This window comes from Bubalus bubalis, chromosome 1 (assembly GCF_019923935.1).
Source record: "Bubalus bubalis isolate 160015118507 breed Murrah chromosome 1, NDDB_SH_1, whole genome shotgun sequence".
In the NCBI taxonomy this organism is placed as follows: domain Eukaryota; kingdom Metazoa; phylum Chordata; class Mammalia; order Artiodactyla; family Bovidae; genus Bubalus; species Bubalus bubalis.
Window position 1 is genome coordinate 28,498,992 of NC_059157.1, and position 19,217 is coordinate 28,518,208.

The following is a 19,217-nucleotide window of genomic DNA, read 5'->3' on the forward strand; positions in this document are numbered from 1 at the left end:
GGGAAGCCCCTTGGTAGGGTGAGGGTCTACATATGTGTAGGATGGGACCGCTGCTAAGAGAGGAAGTTACTATTGATTTCCTTGCCAGAAACCAGCACGCTCTGGAGTCGCCTTCTACCTTCAAGCATCCTAACCCACTCGGCATCCAAGCCAGGAAATGGCACCGCGAACACTTTGTTTTTGAACTTCACACTTACCTCTTCATGATTTAATTGTTTATGCTTCCAGAAGAGTTGAGGGAAATAAACTGACACATCGAAAATAATTAAAAAAGAGCATTGCATTACACATTGATGCCGTGTATAGCTAAATACCAGAATAAGCGCTGAATTAGACAGTTGAGTGTGTAAGGAACAATGTGTTTGAGAGAATGCTTGATCTTTGAATTGAGAGAGTTGCCTGGAGATTGGTGAAGGTGAACACAGGTGAAGAGAAGCGTGCACACTAGAACTCAAAGACTGTGCAGTTTGATGGGTAGGAGGAGCCAGATTGGAGACAGTATGGATCGACAACCAGACAAAGGCATTTGGGTTTGATAAAGCAGAAAATATGAAAAACTCAGATGTTTTTGAGTGGGAAAAGCCTGACAAAGAGCCAAATGGCAGTGTTAACTCTCAAAATCTCAGTTTTCCAATGTGTAAACATTGATGTGTTTGTGCACTCATATATTACAAATATATCATGCAAGGAAAAATGTGTTTGAGGGAGGAAATAAGCAAATGTGTTATTGACATTCTTAAGTGAGAATCTCAATCGGCATTAACATTGAAAGCATAAATCCTTCTTTTCAAAGTTTGCTTATAATCCTTCCACCTGCGCGTTAGTCCTGGCAGAAGCAATGACAGCTCCATCGACGGCATGAAAACAACAGAGGTAAACAGCCCAGGAGCTGCTGCAACCGAGAACGCGGGTAACATAGGCACTGGCACGACTTGGCTTTGGTTTAGAATTCTGTTCTTAATTCTGAAGTCCTAAAATGCACAGTCTAAAGAAATAGAAAGGAGCCTACCATCTAGTGGGATTCACTAGGCAGTGTAGGATAACTTCCTATCCACGGAAGCTGTGGCAGATGCTGGCTCCCAGAGGGGAGGCTGGATAGCGCACTCATGGATGCTGAACCGGATTCAGGACTATGCCAAGCAGAGGATTATGAGGCACCAAGTTATGTGCAGGCCAGCAACAAAAGGCACCGTTATCACATCGTGAGGTCTGGCTCACCATTATGTTGATGAACGAGGACTCTGGCCCAAAATACAAAAATTGAAGTGATTTTCTAGAATCTTGCTTTATATTCATATTACTGCATCTCTCAGGGTTTCTAAAATGCTCAGTAAATTTTTTATGTACAAATACATTTTAGAAGTTACAATTGGATGGCATCTTATAAAAACATCATGCATACTATGTATATATTTTTAAATTAATTTCTTATACAGTTGTTAAAACACAAATTTTTGTAGCTTACTTGCTTAATACGCCTGAGATTAAAATGCTTAGAATGCTTTCTGTTTTCCCTGTATTAGAGAGACAGGGACACAGAATTCGTGTTCTCAAATCAAGGCAAAAATATCTGAGACAGTATGATTATTATGTGAGTTTTCCCTTTTAGTGCTCCTTTTAAAAGTTGGAGTTCACCTTTAAAAATTAAAGTCCACTGACATGCAGAATGATCATAAAATAGATGTTTCATTGTTAGGGTGGAAAGTTTCTATAACTGGGTTTTAATTAAGTTATTTTAAATGGATATTTCAAAACCTGAGTGGGTGTGTTAATAACGTGCTAATATATGCAGCTGGTAATGTCTTTTCTCCTATTGATTGTGAGTGAATCACGCTTTTATCGAGATTTGCCCCTGTCATTTCTTCCTCCACACCCTCCTTTTTTTCTCTTCCCTGCATAGGCATTCAAGTGGCAACCTTGAAAATACTCCTAACTAGGAGACAAAGCTGTGAAGCCCCATTCCCAGGCTTCAAATAAAAACTTCCACTGTTTACATCTTTACATATTCTGTCCACATTAAACTTTGGATGTCAGACGCCATAGATGCTTCCAAAGGAAGCTGTGGTGTGTCCTCCAAAGGGCAGGCACAGGAGACATTGCTTTGAACACTGATCCTCTAGCTTTCCTGACTCGCTGGAGGAGAGCAGCGAGCAGGTGGATACAGGGAAGTCTGCATGCTTCTGAAAAGCCAAGTCCGTCAGTCGTTTCATCCTGTTTTCATTACTGGGAACTCGGGATTCTAACTCAGGGTAGCACACAGGCTCTCTGGAGCATAGCTGGAGATGAGATTTGGATTAACTAAGAAGACTGCCCTCTCCCAAGAGTGCCCCATGGCTGGCCCACACAGCCCACCTTCTGACTCCAAAGTATGTTTGGAGTAACAGGCTCATGTAACAGGCTGCAGTTCCTCTAACAGGCTCAGCAGACTTCAGTTCTGACACACAGTTGCCATCTGCTTGTCTCTAGGTGCTGTGATGAACTCCCATCCCAGACACCCACTGTGGCCCAGCCTCCTTGTTCCTGGTGCACAGCTCCCATACACATAGCCCTCTCACACTCCAGCCGTCTTCTTATGATTTCTCTTCAGCATCATGTGGCTTCTATGTGTTCAAGCTTGAGGCACCGGAGAGCTTTCAAGGAAAGGTAAGACATCTGTGAGTTGGATATATGTCGTCATGGATGTTTTCTTATACTTTATATAGGGTCAGGAGGACAGGAAGAAGCCATAGTACTCTTTAATCCACTGGCCAAATTTGGGTGGTTGGAGGTAATGTCAATATATTCCATTTTCACGCCTAGATGCTACATTGGCATCAGTATATTTATGATAGAAATATACTGATCTGTAGAAATGAATTAGATGACTACAGCCTCAGAATATAAGGGGAGAAAAGTGTTATTTTGGATTTAAGTTGCAAACGTTAGACTATCATGTGTAGTATCAGTAGAACTATGTACTGTGCTAGTTGGTTTGCTAAAGTGGCACCAGGAGCTAATGGTAGAGGCCTGTGGAGCTAATCAGAGTCACATCCTTGCTCTGTTACTTTTACGACGTGTGTGCAGTTTGGACAAGTTCCTGAGCTTCTCCAAGCCTCAGTGTCCCCAGATGCGAAATGCTACTGTTGACTGTCTCCTATGATTGTTGTGAGGATTTGGTGAATTATTACGTGATTAGACAAGACTCAAGAAGTCCTACCTGTTACTGTTATTGGATCAGGGAGTAACACTTGAATGGATCCCTGTTTGCCAGAGAACTTTGACTCAATGAAAGGCAAGTGAAACGCATGCTCAAAGAAAAGCACATCCACTCCACCTTCATAACAGATAAGGAGCTGGCAAATATGGCTAACGTACAGATCGAAAATGCAAATTCAACACAGTTGTGTTCTACCCAGCTTTCTAGTATCTGAGCGATTTAAACAGTCCCTTCTAAGTTGGCTTCCTTGTTAAACATCTTATAAATGTTTAACCACTGAAGGGTTTTTTTTTAAATATAATTTTATTTATTTACTTACCTATATTACTTTTGGCTGTGCTGGGTCTTCATTGCTGCGCGGTCTTTTCTCTGGTCGTGGCAAGTGGGGGCTACTCTGTAGCTGCAGCGTGCGAGCTTCTCATTGCAGCGGCTTCTCTTGATGCGGCGCACGGGCTCTCAGATGGTTGGGCTTCAGTAGTTGCGGCTCCCGGGCTCTAGAGCACAGGCTCAGTAGTTGGGGCAAACAGGCTTAGTTGTCCATGACATGTGGGATCTTCCCAGATCAAGGATCGAACCCGTGTCTCCTACATTGGCAAGTGGATTCTTTACCACTGAGCCACCAGGGAAGCCCCTGAAGCTGCTTTTGCAAACTTGGTTTTTGGTCTCTTATCCTCAAACTTCCCATACATACCAAGTCTATAGTACCTACCACCTTTATTTGATCTGTAATTGCTGTCCCCACTTTCTTCTTACATCTTTGCTAAGAGAGGGGTTTGGGAACGAATAGCTCCCAAAACTTCAAATATTTCAGAATCCTCAGAAAAATCCCCATATTATCTGTATTGAAACAGCACTCACTTGGCCCCAGTGAAGAACCCATCATGGACAAAGGAATTGGAAAGTGTATTTAAGGTGGGCTAGAGTTCAGCTGTAAGAAACCACACGTAAGCAACCACTGCAAAATGAGATGAAGTCCCTGATATTTAGCTACAGATGTAGGCGTGGTTCTCACCAGGTGGGGTCTTGCTTGGACAGAGTATCTCAGTTTCCTGGTGTTTCACAGCTTTTTTAATATCCATTCAGGAGAGACATGCCAAAAATTTACACAGATATGGGCAGATGTCAGTGCCCCTCTGGATTCTTAATGGAAACCAACAATCAACAAGGCTACACATTCAGTTAGGAGAAGAGCCAAGAGTTGTTAGCGTGTCACTGCTCATCTGTATCTCTAACCACAGAGCAGCTCCATCTCCACCCCCCAGCCTTTGTGATTTACCCTGCTATCGTGCTGGCAATTTGATTCTGAATTTTGTCGACCGAAATCCAGTTACCCACAAAATGCTACATTCATCCAAAAAAGAAAATAACAGTAGGTGATCTTTTTACTCCAAATATGAGCCTTATGTGAGAGTAACTTGATAACATAAAGAAAAAATATGTAAACATATATATGTATACAAATATGATGTTTATGGCTGTATGCATTGGTCTTTATTAGCTGCTACAATAAAATTCCATGGACTGGGTGGGCTAAACAACAGAAATTTATTTCCTCATACTTCTAGAGGCTATAAGTTCCTGATCAAAGTCCCACAGGGTCAGAAGAGCCGTCTTGCTGGCCTGTACAACTGTGGCCTAACGTGACCTTTCCTTGGTGAATGGAGAGAGAGAAAGAGTGAGAGAGACTCTTCTTATAAAGCCACCAATCCTATCAGATTAGGGCCACACATTCATGGTCTCATTTAACCTGTGTGTGCGTACATGCTCAGTTGCTCAGTTGTGTCCGACTCTTTGCAACCCCATCTCCTATAGCCCACCAGACTCCTTTGTTTACGGGATTGTCCAGGCGAGAATACTGGAGTGGGTTGCCATTTCCTCCTCCAGGAGATCCTCTCAACTCGAAGGATCAAACCCATGTCTCCCGAGGCTCCTGCATTGGCAGGTGGATTCTTCACCACTGAGAAGCCCCTAATAACCCCCTGAAACTCAGTCTCCAAATACAGTCACATCAGAGGTTAAGGCTGGGCTTAATTATAGAAACTGGGGGAGGGTGGTGGTGAACAATTCAGTCCATACTATATTACCACTATAGTAAACCACTGTTATACAGATTTATTCAGAAAAGTAACATAATCTTTTATACTTAATTGTCAGGTCATCTAACATCAAAGGTCTACTCTGTAGACCTTACCAAGCCCTGTGTCTTTCATTTCTGGTCCTATCTCAGTAACAGGATAGCTTATCTCATCACGTTTTCTCCTGGTAAGTTCAGTCAAGACACATAGCATTATTCCAGCACTTGGTACATGAAATCAACAAGCCCTCTTTTCCCATGCCAGCCGGTTTCCTACCTCATACATGCCAGTTCTAGTGTATGAGATCTGAACTTGTAGTGCTTTTATTCTTCAGATTTCTCCAGTACCTAAATTTCATGCTAAGATTCCTAAAGTTGTTTATCCTCCCAGCCTTCTGAGATCTGGAAGCTGCACCCAAGTGCCAGCCCCTCACGCTCCTAAGTGTTTGCGTTTCATGTCTGAAACTCGAGTTTCACACTGCTCTGAAGGCTCACTGATTTGTCAAAGGAAAGGAGAACTTACTCACTTGCGATCATCATATTTAACTCTGTCTCCATGACATTTTTCAGTTTCCAACCAGTTTATCACTTCCAGTTTTCCTCTCTCACCAGTTTTCTGAGTAACCCCCGTCCTGCCACGGCAATTAGCACATGCACGCCTGGCCACCACACCTCCAGGCACATGTACACCCTCTTTCTCAGGGTATGTTCTCTCATTACTGCCAAGTAGAAACCTCTTTTCAAAAGAAAGAGCTTGCCTCTCATTGGCCCCTTAGCCTCCTACTCAAATATATACCCAGGAATTTTCATGGAACTAAAAAAAACCTTTGGATCAAAGTTTAATGTGTTTCCTAGTTGGCCGGCAGTACAGCTTGGGATTTTCTTTTTTTTAATTAATTTTTTATTGAAGTTTATCTGATTTGCAGTGTTGTGTTAATTTCTGCTATAAAGCAAAGTGACTCAGTTATACACATATATACATTCTTTTTTATATTCTTTTTCATTATGGCTTATCCCAGGAGACTGTATATAGTTACCTGTTCTATACAGTAGGACTAGCTGTGTATCCGTTCTAAATGTAATCGTTTGTATCTAACTCCCAGCCTGGGGTTTTCTTAAAGATTTTTATGAAAAGTCACTGTAACTACCTTGACAGTCCTTGCAGACCCAGACTGATAATAGAACACTCAAGTCTATAGTTAGATTACGATGTAGGTTTTATGTGTCTTGGAAGTCTAAATCTAGAAACCATTTTAGATGGCTTTGAATTATTTGGGGAATAGTTTTAAAAACTTAAATGATTTCTCAGTCACATCAAAGAGAATATAAAACTTCTTATTTATTATTAATCTCCAGGCCATTGTGACTTGATTTAATGCCTTTCCCTTCCCGAACTTCGCTCACCTGACCACGCCCCTAACTATAGCTGAAGGGACCCATGAGAGGTGCTTGATCTGCACTGGCCCGTGACACCATTTTGTTTTAGAAAAGTAGGATTGAGACAGGCCAGTCACTCTCCACAGACCTCAAGCTCAAGGCATGTAAAACTAAGATCTGCAGGGTCCTCTTCTGCCATGAAGAGAAAAATGATGGAAGCTGATGGGCAGAGAAAAACAGAGGGAGGACCCAGACAGCCCCAGAGGGAGACGGAGGATGACTGAGAGCATGAGCTTGGTTTCCAAGGAAATTGCCAGCTGCTCTTTCCCGCGGTTTCTGAGGCCCAGCTGCTAGTTCTTCATCTGAGTTCTACGACCTTCCCTTATATAGTGAGTTGAATGGTGTTATGGTCTGAATGTTCATGTCTGCCCCCCTCAACTTATGTGTTGAAAGCTTAATCTCCAATGTGATCGTATTTGGGGGAGGGTGGGGGGATAATTAAGTCATGAGGCTGGAGCCCTTATAAGCAGGGACATTACAGCGCTTGCCTCCTGTCTTGGCTCCTCACCATGTGTGGACACAGCAGGAAGAGGCTGTCAGCAAACCAGGAAGCAGTCCTGGATCTGCTGACACCTTGACTTTGGGCTTCCCAGCCTCTAGAACTGTGAGAGAGAAATGTGCGTTGTTTAAGCCACCCAGTCTATTCTAATGTGTTATATCAGCCCAAACCAAAGTTTATGGTAACCTCCCAAGAGACATGTCAACCTAAAACCTCAGAATTGAACCTGTATGTAATAAGGGTCTACGTAGATATAAGTCAAGATCTTGAGACGAAATCATTTCTGGACTAGGGTAGGGCTTAAATTCAGTGAGGGATGTCCTTTTAAGAGACTGAAAAGGAGAAGACAGAGACATAGAGGAGATGATGATGTAAAAGCAGTGATGAAGGATGGAGACACAGTTTGGAATGATGCTTTGGCAAGCCAAGGAATGGGCAGGACGGCCGGGCAGCCACGGGAGGCTACATGAGAGCCAGGTGAGGATTCTCCCCGAGAGTCTTCAGGGCCAGTGGTCCTGCCCCTGCCTGATCCTGGACTTCCAGACTCCAGAACCACAAGAGAATAAATTTCTATTGTTTTAGGTCAACTGGTGTGTGGCAATTTGTTGCAGCAGCCTTAGGAAATGGACACACCTCTTAAATCTTTTACTTTGTTCTATTTAAACAGGGACAATGTTTAGCTTTAGTAATAAACAAAAGTTATTTCACTAAGACAGAGGTTTATTTATAAATAACAATTCTTTGACAAACACAATTTAAAATTATACTTATTGTACAACAGCAAAATATTATTTTAAATAATGTTAACATATTTAACAAACTGCCCTGCAGTCCGTGCTGTGCTTAGTCGCTCAGTCATGTCCAGCTCTTTGTGACCCCATGGACTGTACCCCCAGGTTCTTCTGTCCATGGGGATTCTCCGGACAAGAATACTGGAGTGTATTGCCATGCCTTTCTCCAGGGAATCTTCCCAACCCAGGGATCGAACCCAGGTCTCCCACAGTGCAGGCAGATTCTTCACCATCTGAGCCACCAGGGAAGCCCAAGAATACTGGAGTGGGTAGCCTATCCCTTCTCCAGAGGATCTTCCTGACACAGGAATTGAACCAGCGTCTCCTGCATTGCAGACGGATTCTTTACTTGTTAGATTATGTTAGATTATGATGTAGGTTTTATGTGTCTGGGAAGTCTAAATCAAGAAACCATTTTAGATGGCTTTGAGTTATTTCGGGAATAGTTTTAAAAACTTGAGTGGTTTCTCAGTCACATTGAAGAGAGTATAAAAACAGCTGTAGTCCATGGGGGTCTCAAAGAGTCAGACACAACTTAATGACTGAACATCAACAGTCTAACAAACTATTGAATCAAAACAAGGGGACAGTGTATAGCGAGGACAATGACTACCCTGTAGTCGCTGTTTGGTCGCTGTTTGTTCATCTGACATGGGCTCAACATCCAATGTAAATATTTTCCCTGCTGTTCTAAGATGGGACGATCCAGGCATGCATTTAATTTTTCAGTTTGTTTTCTAATTATTCATGGAAATGATAATGCCTTTTGCTTTAGTTACTGGTCACAGTGAAGTACAGATCTGCAGAGCACTAAACCACAAAGAGGAAAAAACCATCTAATGGGAAAAGGGGGAAAAGAGCCATTAGATTCCAAGGACTCTAGACCAGATTCACCACCCTCAGTCTCTTTCACAAATCAACAGGACTGTTCTCTCCAGCTATGGCCCATTAATTAGCTGATCCTCTAGTATCTGAGGCCGTAGTAAGAGATTCCATCTTCCCACACGGAGACATGCAAACCTACAAAGACCTAGAAAATAGACCAGACACGGGAACAGGACATGATTTAGTGAAACTCACTGAGTTTAAAGAGAAAATGTAAGGCCCAGAGAGGTGTCGTGAATTCCCTGTAGTTGCACAATCCAGTTAATGCATTCTGACTGCTACTAAGTGCAGGACCAAGGAGGCTGCAAGACTGGGCTGCTTAGAAATGCACACGACTACCAAGCTAAAGAAGAAAAAAAATCAAAACGAGCAAATACAAAATACTACAAGATTTTAAAATGCTATTTTGTGGTCACTGGAGGAAACTGAATTCTGCCTTTAATTCCATCCCTCTGTCCCTGAAGTGAATAAGAAAGAGAAGTTCATGTTTCTTTTGAAAGCTATGTTGTCTGTTCAATAAAGTCTGAATAGTAAGAAAATTAGGTTCTGCCCTGCCCTTGTCTGTATTTCTCAGCTGGGTATATATTCCTGAACTGAGTCACACATCTGCAAGTAAATTAATCCAAGAGAAAAGAAAATGGTGTTTATTTAAAGTTCAAGGCATTTCTTAAACATAAGCATTTGGTCCAATGGGTCACTGATTTCATTTTCAGAGTACTGATAACAAAATCCATATATTTAAACATTAAGAAAATAATAATAAGGAAAACCTTTTACTTGTTTTGCTTCTTCTCCATGACATTTCTTGAGGGTTTAGGCATTTGGCCCCTAATTTTATTTTTCACTTCACTGCTCTGACAGCTGAGCTGCAAAGCTTGGCATTCAAAAAAAAAAAAAAAAAAAAAAAATCAGTATGAGTGGTTGAAATGTATTATTTCCTTGGTTTGAGAAGGCTTGAGATGTCTGGAGACTTACTTCCCAGCCATCTTTGTTGGTTTTATTGACGATGGGTCACACAGCTTTTTGATGAAAGGTGAATTGGAAAGAAAAGAAGGAATGTAACGATCTGGTTTGGGGTCCAGTGGCATGGAGATGCGCTGGATGGCTTAGTGTGTACCTGAGTCCCCGTCCTCTTCTCTGCACCAGGACGAGAATGTCAACTGAAGCTCCTGGTTTCGTATTCTTGTCGTTACTCAGACAAGAAAGCGGTGTTTTGTTCTCTGTAATCTTTATCATCATTTACTTCTAATCGCCTCTCAATCCTGACAGTTCCACCTTCAGATTTACCAATCAGATCATCATCCTTATCAGACAGGGCTTGTCTTAGGCTTCCCAACTGTGTGTTGTCACCTCAGCAGTCTTGCTTCTTAAATCAATCCTCATCTGTGTTCTAGCCCTTTGGTAAACAACCTTCAGGTAAGATTTTAGATTCCAAGGAAATCAGAGGCTCCATTGCTGCCTTACTTTAGCTTTATCTAAGACGCTGGCTATTATTTCTCACAGGGAAACAGTAACTTGCCCAGAAATCACTCACTTCATGGAATAAGAGTAGTGAATCATCTCAGAATCTTTAGTTACACTGTCTGGGAACCAGAGACAAGACTCTACTGCCCTTCAAGCTCTGACAGAAACCATCCAGAGCCATTTTCTTAACCAGATTTGAAAACAAACAAACAAGCAGGCAATGCCCAGAAGTGCCTACATTTGCTGAGTTTATAAATTGTGAATGAGTTGCGAATGTTTTGCATTGTCGTGAAAGAGGAAAATCTAAATTTTAAATGTCTGCTCCTCAAAAATAAACACAAGAAAGGATAATCAAGAGAAAATAAAATGAGAACAAGTGGAAATCTTTTTTCCTTTTTCTTTTTACCAGGTTTAATGCGGGACTGCAGTGGGCTGTGTGGGCTGGAGGGGGACAGAACGGGTCATAGAGCAAAGGCAGAGGTGAGGGTTGTCCCTTGTGCAAGTTGTTCCTGCAGTTGTTCCATGCGGTGGCCCCAGCTTTAGAATAGTAGGCAGGCCAGGGACAGACCCCTCATCACCGTAAGCTTGCCTGAATGGCATTCATTGTCATTTAATGCAAAAGTCTGGGAGAACACCCTCAAGACTAGGAAGGACCCACCCTCCTATTGAATTGAGGGCTAGAGACATCCATGTATTTTTTCCCCAGTCTCTCAAGTGTTCTGCTTGGAATTGGGTTCGCCCAATATTTAATGCCCCCTTGCCCTTTGAATGTAAGATCATACATATGTTATTTATCTCTCTTCTCCAGTCTTGTATATTCCAACCTTTCCGGGTTATTGCCATTATTTATGACTCTACTAAAATGTTAAAACTGGCTTCAGAAATGTCAAACAGAATAATGGGAATGGAGAAATCAGAGACAGAAGTCAGCTATAACCAGTCCCATCGCTCCTGCTTCTACATGGCAAGTGTGACTTATTTTCTTATTCAGAGTGCTTTTGTGGCAAAGTAAACCTTCCATTCATTAAAATGCAAAGACATGCACTCACACATGTGCACCAAAATGTCCACAGAGGTAAAAAGAGCATTTGCCAAGATGTCAGTTTACTGAATTAAGTCTATGTTTAGTACTGTGTCAATTTTATATTAAAGGGCTTGCTTGCTCTTTTTGGAGACAATATTCAGTACAGTCCTGGGTAAGCTCATTTTGATAGGCTGTATTTCAATAAGAAGGGAAAGATGGAAATGGAAAAGAAAACAAAGCTGAAAATTATTCAAAATGGAAAGTGGAATAATTTTTACAAAGCAGTAAATACTGGTAGGTAAGGATGACAAGTCAAACATAATTGCCAAATTTCTGTGATCATTGTAAGTTAAAAAAATAGCTACAAAGAAGTAGGGAAATGGGCCCCCCCCACCATGTCTAGTTGTGAACCTTTTTCTAATTAATCGTATAACAATAGGCCTTTGTGTTACCTCCATTTCATCTGTGAGAAAGAGAATTTGAATGGACCATCTCTAAAGTCTTCTTTCATCGAAAAAGTCCCTGATGCTGGGAAAGATTGAAGGCAGGAGGAGAAGGGGACAGCAGAGGATGAGATGGCTGGATGGCATCACTGACTCGATGGACATGAGTTTGAGCAAGCTTCAGGAGCTGGTGATGGACAGGGAGGCCTGGCGTGCTGCAGTCCATGGGGTTGCAAAGAGTCGGACATGACTGAGCAACTGAACTGTATTGTAAGTCTTCTGACACTCGATTTTTATACATTTAACTCATATACAAATTCGGATTGAGAAAAATCAGAAAAGGTTCATTTAAAAATGCATGATCGTGAAAAATTCACCTATTATTTTTAATAATTGGTATTTTCTTTTAAAAATATTATCATGTTTATAAGTGATAACCTATTTCTAATTTATTGGTTTATTTTTATATCTAATCTCATTTGGAATATCATCAGAAATCCACAGGGTAGATGCCACTAAGCTGACTTGTAAGTGTAAACACTGAGACATGGAAAAGTTAAGAGTAAAAAGTATGATGTATAAAGTATAATCCTGAGTTTTCTGAGTCCTTGCTTATTCTTTTAAGCCAAGCTACTGCTCCAGAAGTACAGAAGGCATAAATAACTTTTTAGAGAACTATTGAATACATCCCTAAAATACTGAGATTAATTTCCATAAATTCGAGGCAGATAGCAGAAAACAGAAAAGAAAATGAGCTCCGAGAGGCTCACAGTCTCACGCGTAGGAATGTCTCCAGCACGCAGAGGCGAGAGTGAGAGCCGACTGGTATTCGTGTCGGTTATGAATGTGTGCTGTCTTAGCTTGGTTCCCTGGAAACAGACTCTAAATTGGAGATTTGTGTGCTTGAGATTTAGTGGGGATTGGTCTTGGGAATTACACATGCAGGGGAGTAAAAGAAGCAGGATTGAGCACAGGGCAAGGCAGCACGGACCTCAGATTGATCCTCTGGGAGTTCTTGGATGGAGATTCCTACAGAGCTGTCCCTCACTGAGGCTAGGGGAACAGTCCTGTATATTCCCTCTTTGATCAGCACTGGAGGCAGGCTTCCCTTGGGGTGGAGACATAACACTGAACCAAGTGATGACCTTCGGCCAAGGGTGATTTTCACATAAGGACTCAGCTATGAAATGTTAGTACCCAGTAGTCCGAGCAGCGAAGGTTTTCAGTTCTCTCCATCCTGAAGGGAGGATCTAGGTGTCAAATGACAGCATCCACTATACATCCCATCTCTTGGTTAAGTGGACTCCATTTTTACCTAGCCACTAGAAGTTCAGTCTAAAAAACATTTGGAAAAATTGGAGGAAAAAAGAAACATCTCCTGAAAATCTATCATCTATCTATGATTGCCAACTCCTTACATTCTCAAATAAGATTCCCTTTATGCATGCTGCAAATGTTAGGAGATCCCTCTTTCTGGAAAAACACCAGGGACTGACCAGGACATTTTTACTCATGATATTATTTGAGGGAAAAACAAGGAATCTAGGAGGTGACTGCTGACACTGCTTTCTTTCTTTGTGGGAGTTAGTGTGAAATTGTACAAAAGATGTAAATTTTGAAGGCAAATTTAACTCCACTAGATTCTTTGATTATGTTCATTTATCCTTCTCATCAAAAGCATTCTGTATGTATGTGTGTATATTCAGTCCCCGAGTCATGTCTGACTCGTTGCGACCCCATGGACTGCAGCATGCCAGGCCTCCCTGACCCTCACCATCTCCTGGAGTTTGCCCAAGTTCATGTCCATTGAATCGGTGATGCTATCCAGCCATCGCATCCTCTGTCACCCTCTTCTCCTCTGCCTTCAATCTTTCCCAACATCAAGGTCTTTTCCAGTGAGTCAGCTGTTTGCATCAGTGGCCAAAGTATTGGAGCTTCAGCATCAGCCCTTCCAATGAGTATTCAGGGTTGATTTCCTTTAGGATTGACTGGCTTGATCTTCTTGCTGTCCAAAGGACTCTCAAGAGTCTTCTGCAACACCACAGTTTGAAAGCATCAATTCTTTGGTGCTCTGCCTTCTTTATGGTCCAACTCTCACATGCATGACTACTGGAAAGACCATAGCCTTGACTATACAGACTTTTGTTGGTAAAGTGATGTCTTTGCTTTTCAATACACTGTCTAGATTTGTCATAGCCTTCCTGCCAAGTAGCAATCATCTAATTTCATGGCAGCATCACCATCTTCAGTGATTTTAGAACCCAAGAAAAGGAAATCTGACACAGCTTCTATCTTTTCCCCTTCTATTTGCCATGAAGTGATGGGTCTGGATGCCATGATCTTAGTTTTTTTAATATTGAGTTTTAAGCTGGCTTTTTTCACTCTCCTCTTTCACCCTCATTAAGAGGTTGTTTGTTTCCTCTTCACTTTCTGCCTTTAGAGTTTTATCATCTGCATATCTGAGGTTGTTGATATTTCTCCCAGCAATCTTGATTCCAGCTTGATTTTATCTAGCCTAGAATTTCACATGATATACTCTGCATATAAGTTAAATAAACAGGGGGACAAAATACAGCCTTGATGTACTGCTTTTCCAATGTGGAACCAGTCCATTGTTCCATGTCTGGTTCTAACTGTTGCTTCTTGATCTGCATACCGGTTTCTCATGAGACAGGTAAGGTGGTCTAGTATTCCCATCTCTTGAAGAATTTTCCACAGTTTTCTTGTGATCCTCACAGTCAAAGACTTTCACATAGTCAATGAAGCAGAAGTAGATGTTTTTCTGGAATTCCCTTGATTTTCTATGATCCAGTGAATAATGGTGATTTGATCTCTGGTTTCTCTTTTCTAAACCCAGCTTGTACATCTGGAAGTTTTTGGTTCACATACTGCTGAAGCCTGGCTTCAAGGATTTTGAGCATTATCTTGCTAGCATGTGAAATGAGTGCAATTATGCGGTCGTTTGAACGTTCTTTGGCACTGTTCTTCTTTGGGATTGGAATGAAAACTGACCAGATTATGCATAATGTTTGTAACCAGTTTTTTCACTTAATAATATATCATGTACATATAACAGTTGCTTTGTAAATAAGTTTATTTGTACCATTTTTTAAAGAGTCAGCCCATAAGCAATATCATCTGATGTTTGTCTTTGTGTCTGACTGCCTTCACTCAGCATGATGCTCTCTCGGTCTAGCTAGCTACATTCCTCCACCTCTCCTCTCATCACCCTGATCCAAACCACAGTTATGTTTTGCATGGATTATTCATTCACTTCTCTCCTGTTGTCCACTTTTACCCTTTTTAACCTTCTCAACCATGAAGGCACAAAAATATTTTTTTTAATGTAAATCCTACCTTAGGAGCAAGACACTTCCCACTAAAGTCTTTCAGTGGCTTTCGGTGACTGAGAGAGCCCTGCACGGCTTAGGCCCTGCTTTCCTTTCCAGCCACCCCATTTCCCCAGCCACTGAACTCTGTTCCACCCATACACCACACTTTCCGATCTTAGGACCTTCATAGTTTCTATTGTCTTTTCATATGACTGGATCTTCCTCATTCACTGTCTGAGTTGAACCCTAATCTCTATACAGGGCTCTCCACATCATCTGCAATGTAATCTTTTTTTAAAAAATATAATTTTATTTATTTATGGCAAAGGAAATGGCAACCCACTCCAGTGTTCTTGCCTGGAGAATCCCATGGACAGAGGACCCTGGTGGGCTACAGTCCATGGGGTCGCAAGAGTCGGACATGACTTAGCGATTTGACCACCACCACCACCATTTATGGCTGTGCTGGGGTTTTATTACGCACGGGCTTTTCTGCAGTTGCAACAAGTGGGGCTACTCTAGTCGCAGTGCTTGGGCTTCTCGTTGCGGTGGCTTCTCTTGCTGTGGGGCACAGGCTCTATGGCATGCGGGCTTCAGTAGTGCAGCAGATGGGCTCAGTAGTTGTGGCTTTCAGGTCTAGAGTGTGGGTTCAATAGTTGTGCCGCACAGGCTCAGTCACTCCTCAGTATGTGGGATCTTCCCAGACCAGGGATCGAACCCATGTCTCCTGCCTTGGCAGGCAGATTCTTATCCACTGAGCCACCACAGAAACCGTCCAAATCATCTTAAAGTAACTCCTTTAATTTTTTTTTTGTTTTTTTTCCCTGTATTTTTAAAGATATGATTATTATAAAATAAGGACCCAGAAATACCATTTTGTTCTTTGTAGCACTTTTCACAGTCTGGATTTTATTTTACTTATGTGATTACTTGCTTGTCTTCCCCATGAGTATGTGAATCAAGAGTGAGGACCTGTTCAAATTGGATTCCTCATACTAAACACACTGCCTGTCATCTAGATGATAAGCCAGAAATATTTTGGAGTGCATCAATAAATGCATGGAAGAATGAAATTTGGAATTGAACTAAAATATCAACAGTACCAAAATCACAAATTTCCTTTTAGAAATTATTTTCTTGGTGCTTAGTACATTAAGTGTAATGGTGGAACTTTGAACAGCCACAATCTTCTCAAAGTCACAGTATGGAAAAATATAGGGAGTAAAATATTTCCATGGGAAAAAAAAATAGACCATGTGTAACAAGGTTGCCACAAATTTCTGGCTGTTTCAGAAGGAATTGGCAGTCTCCAGTTGAAGCCAAGCCAAGGATAGTAAATAGGGTGTGGTGATATATCTCAGAAATTGTGTACATTGGCAGAGTCGGAGGAAGACAGTTTTTCATATGCTGCTTCTACTGTATTTGGGCTCAAGATAGTATCATTAGTCTTTTTCTTCCTTTCAAGAATGACACAATTTACAAGAAAACTTGTTTTTTAGTTCTAAAAATAAGCCCTAATTTTATAATCTTCACAGTTTAATAAGGTGTGAATTAATAGGCCCCTAAAATGATGTCGTAATTTGGACGTTTATTAAACACACCAGTTTTAATATTTAAATTTACAACAAAATCACTATTATAATTAAAACATCCAGGCTTAGCTTACCCTGGCATTGTAAAAGAGGACAAACTAGTAAGATGTATTTTTAATGTTAAATAAGTGAATAATTTAATATTAAAAATACATGTTACTAGTTTGGGTAAACTCTGGGAGTTGGCAATGGACGGGGAGGCCTGGCGTGCTGCGATTCATGGGGTCGCAAAGAACTGGACACGACTGAGCGACTGAACTGAACTGAAAGTGAATAATCTTTGGTAGCTCATTTTGGAGACAAGTCTAGGTTTCTTCTTAAAGGGAGGAATTTTATTCTCACCTCCGACTATTCCTTTTCACTAGGGTTTCAATTTCATTTCCAAAAGTTCATCTTGACCCTGCTGATTGGACTATGACAGATGCAAGAATTAAACCTTTATTTCGTTAAATAACTGAGATATTTGACTCAGTGTCTTTACAAAAGTTAGCCTTTCCTAACTAATACATCTGTAAAATCCCAATTTTCTAACTATTGGTTAAAAGTTGTGGCCACCTGTTGTTTTAATTATATGATTATATTAGGTACAGGCATACCTTATTTTATTGTCCTTTGCTTTATTTGTGCTTCAAAGATATGCTTTTTGTTCCCCTTACAAATTGAAGATTTATAACCTTGCATCAAGCAGTCTAATCGTGCAATTTTTCCAGCAGCATTTGCTCACTTCATGTCTGTCTGTGTCAAATTTTGACTATTCTTGAGATACTTCAAACTTTTTTATTTTCATTGTTAGTATGATCTGTGAATGGTGATCTTTGATGTTACTGTGGCAAAAAGATTACAGTTTGATGAAGGCTCAGATGATGGTAGCATTTTTTAGCAATGAAGTATTTTTTTTAATTATTATTATTTTTTTTACTTTACAATATTGTATTGGTTTTGCCATACATCAACATGCAGCCGCCACGGGTGTACACGTGTTCCCATCCTGAACCCCTCTCCTACCTCCCTCCCCATGCCATCCCTCTGGGTCATCCCAGTGCACCAGCCCCATTTTATATGGAGTGTAGCCGATTAGCAATGTTGTGGCAGTTTCAGGTGAACAGCAAAGGGACTCAGCCACACATATACATGTATCCATTCTCCCCCAAACTCACCGCCCATCCAGGCTGCCACATAACATAGAGTTCCCCGTGCTATACAGTAGGTCCCTGTTAGTTACCCATTTTAAATGTAGCAGTGTATAAAATTCCATCCCAAACTCCCTCCCTATCCCTGCCCCTCATCTTTCCCCCTACTGGCAACCATATGTTCATTCTCTTAAGTCTGTGAGTCTATTTCTGTTTTCCAAACAAATTCATTTGTATCTCTTCTTTTTAGAGTCTGCATATAAGGGATGTCATACAATATTTCTCCTTCTCTGACTTAAGCCAAGTGAGTATATTTAAATTAAGCTTGTACTTGTTCAAGACATAATGCTATTATATACTTGATAGACTACAGTATAGTGTAAACATAACTTTTATATGCACTGGGAAACCAAAACGTGTGTGACTCACTTTATTTTGATATTCACGTTAGTTTGGTGATCTGGAACTTAACCCTCAAGATCTCTGAGGTACGCCTGTACTATCCTCTGCACGTTATATAAATTTTCTTATTTAAATAGATAAGAATATTTAAGTACTTTTCGTATTTGCCAGTTTTGGGTATCATTCTATTATTAACTGCTTTATTTGAAGGAATACACTTTTTGAAGTCAAGCCAACATAGGTTTAAATTCTGGTTCTATCATCACCTTTGGCTTTGTTGAGATGCAGGCAATTTAAATGCCTTTCTGAGCCTGTGTCTGTTTCTACACAAAGGACCTGTTAATGCCTAACATACTTTTTGTTCTGGTAGGAATTAATTGAATGTTCTATGTAGTACCCTTAATATATTAAGGACCTGACAATAAAGAATGACTTAAAAGTATTCCCTGTGGCTCAGATGGTAAAGAATCTGCCTGCAATAGGAGAGACCTGGGTTTGATCCCTGGGTTGGGAAGATCCCCTAGAGAAGGGACTGGCAACTCACTCCAGTATTCTTGCCTGGATAATCCCATGAGCAGAGGAGCCTGGCGGACTACAGTCCATGGGGTTGCAAAGAGTTGGACACGACTAAGTGACTATGCCTTTAAAAAAAATTGGATAGCGTATAGATGGTAAAGCCATACCTATACTTCTTTACTTCTTAGAATATCTATCAATCATCATGAGAAGAAAATGAATAAGGAAAAAATATGCCAGAAAGGTTTTGCTTTTAACTTATTTTTTATTGGCAGTTCTGTGTCTTTGTTACTGCTTGGGCTTTTCCCTGGTTGGGACGAGCAGGGGCTATGCTAGTTGCAGTGTGTGAGCTTCTCATTGCGGTGGCTTCTCTTGTTGTGGAGCACAGGCTCAGTAGTCGTGGCGCGCACACACTTAGCTGCTCCTCAGCAT